This window comes from Sorex fumeus, unplaced genomic scaffold, assembly GCF_029834395.1.
Source record: "Sorex fumeus unplaced genomic scaffold, SorFum_2.1 ptg000033l, whole genome shotgun sequence".
In the NCBI taxonomy this organism is placed as follows: Eukaryota; Metazoa; Chordata; class Mammalia; order Eulipotyphla; family Soricidae; genus Sorex; species Sorex fumeus.
This window is the reverse complement of record NW_026606090.1, coordinates 26,404,921-26,411,432: the sequence shown is the minus strand read 5'-3', so window position 1 is coordinate 26,411,432 and position 6,512 is coordinate 26,404,921. Positions and strand designations below refer to the sequence as shown.

General features: G+C 35.8%; 1 non-coding gene across 1 annotated transcript; it reads right to left on the bottom strand.

Moving 5' to 3' along the window:
* Window positions 1-4,258: 4,258 nt before the first annotated feature.
* On the bottom strand, window positions 4,259-4,360 carry LOC130026259 (U6 spliceosomal RNA). Its single transcript, XR_008792866.1, has one exon. It is a non-coding gene; the product is annotated as a U6 spliceosomal RNA (small nuclear RNA).
* Between the last annotated feature and the right edge of the window lie 2,152 nt (window positions 4,361-6,512).

Here is a 6,512-nt window from a genome sequence, read left to right as displayed (position 1 = left end):
GATTATGCGTCTTGTAAATGGAGGCAAAACTCAGTAGCTTCCAGCACTGCAGGGAGGATGATTAATCCTCAGTAATGGAAGATCTTCTCTGAGGAGCTGTGCAGTTCCCAGTCAGGAACTCCCCAAATGCAGTGACCTAAAACATTAAGCATTTATTATTGTATATGAGTCTCCTAAGCATCTCTTCATTCTGCTGATAGAGGTAAGTCTCTGCTGAGCTCAGTGAACTGGTTCATATGTCTGTGATCAACTGATTAGTCAGGAGGGCACTTGCTTGCAGGTCTAGTATGACCTTAGTTGCTTGTCCTGTGTTTGGTTAACAATTAACTTATGTTATGGGAATTTTTCTCACTCATCACTTAGCAATCTCGTCAGGGCTTTATTCTTGTGGTATCTGATCAGAATCAGTAGAGTAGAGGGCCTCTTGAGGCCTAGGTATAAGAGTTTATCTTCTATAATATGGTAATCAAAGTCACCCATCTATTCATTTATCAAGATGGGGAGGAAACATATTTACTATATTGTTTGGTGGAAAATGAAGCAGAGTTGTATGCCAAAAGTCATAAACATCAAAATGGAGAGTATACTGGTCATATTTATTGTATAACAGATGATGCTGAATAGATGGTAGTAATTGACATAGTATATATAGATAATGATTTTTGTGAAATGAATTAATGACCTTAAAGAACACCTTGCCCTTCAGCACTGTATGTTTCAATGTTACTTACAAATTTTAGCTGGAGTTACATTATTTGCTTGACACCATCAATAATAAAAGATTCCACATTCAATTGCAGTATACTTTCTCCAAAGTCAATAAATTAAACTGAAGAAATTACCTTTTTGGAATTCCCTGTGTGTGTTGTGTATGTATATGAGTATGTGAAGGGTTGAAAAGATTTCAAATCTATAAAAGGTTTAAAAAGTAGTTTTTATTAGAACCCCCACAAGCTTTCTGAAATAGAGAAGGCTTCTCCTCATTTCTGATCTTCATTTCGTATCATATATTTTCTGAGGACAGGTACTATACAAAAACATCTATGCAGATTATGTCAAAGGTCTAGAGATTGGAAATTGATGAGCTCCTGACAATGTATTTCCTATGTCACTCTTTTGATGGTATCCTCTAAAGAACATTTATTATTCTATAGAAAAAGACACTTCCAAAAAGATCATCTGACATTTCTAAAGGGACTTGCAGAAATTTTAACTTTTCCTTGTGGCAATTCGGTGAGGTCATTGAGAGGATTAGTCCTTCTCAACTTACAGATAAAGGTTTAGAAGCTGGAGGTACTCTTTAGTTTGTTGGAGATGTCAGTGGCTGAACTTGAATAAAACACCTCAAGGCCCAAGGCTCTGTCACTTCAGACCTGCATTTGTATTGACAGATGGAGGCCGACTGAGTGTTGGGTCTTAGATTCTAACCCTATAGCTCTCACCCAGCTGAGAGTTAGAACCTTAGACTGTACAGCAAAACTAGTTATTGACTCTAGGGTTGGGTTCTGAAGTGATTGTAAAATCCACTTTGTAGATTGTAACTGAAAAAGAGAAATGAAGTTGAATAAATGTAAATAGACTAGAACGGAGATTTTATTCATTTAGAAAATATCAATAGAATATTTTCTCTCCAAATATAGGGCTGCAATTTAAAGTTTTATTTCTTATGCTTGGCTGTGTTAAGAAATGTAAATCCAGCTACAGACATGTACTCTGTGTGCAAGAGACCTGACTTTGACCCTTGCCACCATGTTGTTTCTGAGTCTGACCAGCACCAACCCCTAAGTGTAGGGCTGAGTACAGCCACCGAGTGCCACAAACTGTGGCCCCAAATTAAAAATAAGTTTTTAATCTTTCCTTCTTTAGCTTAGCACTCTGGAAACTGAGGCTTAGAGACATAAAGTAACTGGACCTAGGTCACCCAGGGAAAAAAAATAAGATTTGGGCTTCCTAATTCTTTGGGGAAGGCATCATGGCAAAAATTAAAGAGAAGTCATTATGAGCAAATAGATGTTGGCTTCAATATTATATAACTCTTCTATAATGGTTGAAATATTTTTATCTTTGATTTGGGAAGCTGAGCTTGGAGAGGTTAATCCATAGTAGGGTCTACGATAGGAAGTAAATTAGATATTGACACAATGATAAATTAGATCTGGTTCATTTGGTAAATACATTTCAGTTCATGCTATTCTTTTCTTTTATTCTGAAAGAGCACAAGAATTCTACTCTTTGTGTCAAGGGGACACCCCAAGCAGTGATTAGGAAGACTCAGGGCAATTTTCAGTCAAATGAGAGTGACAAGGTTTGAGGACACATGCTACTCCAGCAATGTGTGCTGGGGATGCAAGATCAACTTAGGGTGCAGGACTGACTGCACCCAGCAAAGGTCAGGGGTCAATGTGTTGCTGCGAACTGAACTTAAGTAGGTACCTAACCATTACACTATACCCTTGTTTCTACTCTACTTTAAAATATGATTAATATGTAAAGTTGTGATTAAGCTTTGACATAAAAACCAAATAATTGGTTCATTGATTTTCAGCTTGTCCTATGTAAATGCTATTTAGATTACAAGGAAATATGCAGATATTATAATGGGTAAAAATAGGAAAAGAGAATAACGGAACAGTTATGTTGTAGAACAAACAAATTTAATAATTGTCTTTTCTGAATATGCCTCTTCTCAACTCGATAACAAAATCATGTAACATATTTGAAGAGGTAGAAACCACTTTGAGGTAAATATATTGAAAAGGACTCTTTCAAGGTTTAAATAAATGATATTTGAAGGATTAATATAATTTAGAAAGTCACACAAATAAGATGGCATCTTGAGAAATAGGAATGGTAAATGTAGAGAATTGGGGATATGGGCATATTCAAGTTGAGTTATGTGTAAATTTATATAAAGGAAGAAAACCCAGGGTCAATCTATGGAGTACCTGGAACTCAAGATTTGGAATTTCATTCTGCTAATGGGACCCCATGAGACTTTTTGTCAGAATATTGGCAAAATAGAACTGTGAAGAAATAGCACTGTCCTCCCATGTTCATCAATTTGCTCGAGCGAACTCCAGTAATGTCTCCATTGTGACACTTATTGTTACTGTTTTTGGCATATTAAACATGCCATGGGGAGCTTGCCAGGCTCTACCATGCAGGCAAGATACTGTCGGTAGCTTGCCGAGCTCTCCGAGAGAGACAGAGGAATCAAACCCAGGTTGGCTGTGTGCAAGGCCAATACCCTACCCACTGTGCTATCACTCTAGCCATTGGCAAAATGATAGACTATTTAAACAAAATTAATTTCCATTTTAGAAGAAACAGATAGTTTCTTGGAAGTAATATATTTGTAATATTTAATCCTATTAAATTATTCTAAGACATTATAAATATCACACAGATACACAGAAACACATACAGAGATAATTAACTCAGATTGAATAATTTAACTTTAGGTTCAGACTGATTAAGAATGCCTTTCACAGCTTTGGGGTAAGATGAATTTAAGATATCTCTCTCAAAGCATTAGACAAGAGGTGGATAAGAGATTAAGTTGTGAAATCAGTCAAGGAAAGAGGAATAATCCAAGTCATGACAGAGTCCAGAAAAATGGTTTCATTGGAGGATTGACCAGTGCCGAAATGAAACTGCAGGATAGTAACTAAGGCGCTTTGCAGAAATTGTTCCATCAGAAATGACTGATGTCCTTAGATGTATAAAATAATGACAAGTTGGAGGTTAATGTGGGTATATTATTATTGACAGCCTGAGAGAACAGCACAGAAAACAGATGACTTGTGATTATGACTCTTAACCCTAAAATTGTCAATAGCTTACCATAGAACACGTTGCTTTCTCTTTCTTGAGACCGTAGGTATTTTGATCTTACTATCTTCCAGAGTTATTCTTCCTGTTATTCTATCATTCCAAATTTTACCTTTCCTTCTTCTTAAACCAGACCACGGCCCAAAAGCATATCAGAAAGGAATTTTATTTCTACATGTACATACGTATATGTACAAATCAATTCTTATTTAAAGATTATTTCTGTTGTTTCTTTAAGTGACTTTATTGTCATTACATGATTGTTTTAAATCTGCTTTTTGAAAATATAATTATATTTTATCAAATGTGACTCTTGCTATATACAGGAAAACAATAGTAATACGAATTTTACTATTTTCTCAAATAGCCTATACAACTTGTCTACACGTTTTTACCCCCAGTGTTATTTTCATAAAGAAAGTCTCCCCAAAATATGGAACACTTCATGAATTTTCATGCTTTCATGTGCAGGGCCATGCTAATTTTCTCTCTATCATTCCAGTTTTAGTATATACCAGTTAGTGCTGCTGAACTGAGCACCTTTCTCCCAGTTTTATTGAGGTATAATTTAATAATAAAAAACATGCACTTTAACATGTTAAATATTTATGGCATTAAATTTTACTATTACATAAACGCTTTGATGTTTTGGTACACAGTTGTGAAATAATTATCACAATAAAGCTAATTATCATATCCATCATTTCAAAAGTTGAATTCCTAAAAGTAGAAAGTAGAATAGTGGTTGCTAGGAGCTCAGCGGAAGCTGGTTACAGGGAATACTTTTGCTATGACCCTATTTATATTTAATTATGCAATCTTCAAGTTTATACTTCCATACTTCTCATCTCACTGAATGATCTAATAATAGCTACTAGAGATTTTGAATATTATTAGTCATTTTTTCACCTCTCTATCCTCTTCTCCTTAGTATAAAATCACAATACTTTCAATATTCCTCAAATAGCATGTTTTACAGATTTTTATTTCTCACCATAGTTATCCTTTACAAAATATTTTTGTCTAGTTCTCCTTGCTCTTATTAGATTAGAACAATTCAAACAGAGCCCAGTGTTCCATGTATTGTTTTGACATTAGTCAGAAAGATCGTTTTGTCTGGGACATAGAATTCTACTTGGACTGCTAAGTACCTAAAAATCATGGAACTAATGATTTTATTTTGTTTGCTCGTTTGTTTGTGTTGGCCATGTTGGCTGTGTGCAAGGCAAACGCCCTACGTTTGTTTGGGCCACGGCAGAGCCTGGCAAGCTACCCGTGATGCATTCGATATGCCAAACAAAGTAACAACAAAGTCTCCAACGGAGACGTTACTGGGCCCGCTCGAGCAAATCGATGAACAACGGGAGGACCATGACCATGACCGTTTGTTTGGGTGCCATACCTAGCAGTACCCGGGGCTTTTCCCACAGGCATCTCTCCTGGCTGTGATTGCTCTGGGGACCATATGTAGTTCTGGAGCTAAAATTCTAATCAGCTATGCAGAAGGCAAACGCCATACCCATTATACTATCTCTCCAGCAACATAAATACTTTATTTTATATAGAAGTTTTATACCTGGACTGTTTTATTTGGCTCTATACACTTTCTGGTCCTTCTATCACTTGTTCTACAGAATCTTGATATGATTTACCTATTTTGTTTCTTCCTGCCTTGTCCAAGTAACATTTGTCTCCAGCATTGCCTCCATTGTTCTCACTATGGCAGAAATTTCAGCTTCTCCAGGACACAGATTACATCCCACTAGGATGATGGGAAGTTTGATTCATTTCTTCAAGGCTCACATAAAGTGTCATGACTTCTGACATGAGATCAAATGAGATGAGATGAAGCATGAGATCTGACTTCTCAATTTGGTTGTACAAAGGATCCAGAGTCACAAATATATCAAGGCATTGCTGCTTCATAGGAAAAAGTTGGCCAATGATGGGATATAGTGGAGTCAGTACATTTTTCCATTTCTCTTATTGGTTAGTTCTAAATAAAGTATATTAAATATGAAAACATAGGGCTTTTTAAGTGAATAAACAATAAATTTAGTTTTCTTGTGAAGCTTTGGACAGCATGGTATATAAAATTTTTAATTTTTTTCCTGCCTTTCCTGTATATAGAACCATTTTCTCAATTAACCTAATCTACTATTGCTATAAAACAGTTTCGTATAAGTTTGATCTTGAATTTTTTCTTTTAGAGAACTTGGAAAAGATATGAAATTCTGTAAATTATTCTACAAACATTTGTTAATGCTTTTATATATTCTAGGTAATGTTTTGAGAAGCTGTGAACTTACTTGAAAAGTTGATAGAAGTTTCATGGAGGGAAAGTAGTTTATGTGTTACTTATAAATCTTTGTTATATGATTTAGTACAATTGTACAATTAGGATTTAATAGATTACTGTGAAATTTTGCACTAGTATTTATGACATTTTACTTATTTAAAAGCTTTGGTTTGTGGGCATCACTTGTATCACTTGTCATCCTGTTGTTCATCCATTTGCTTGAGCGGGCGCCAGTAGCGTCTCCATTCGTCCCTGTCACTTGTTAGTGTAGCCCAATGGCGTATTGGGGGCTCTTTCAGGGTCAGAGAAATGAGGCCTGTTATTGTTACTGTGTTTTGCATATCGAATATGCCACAGGTAGCTTGCCAGGCTCTGCCGTGTG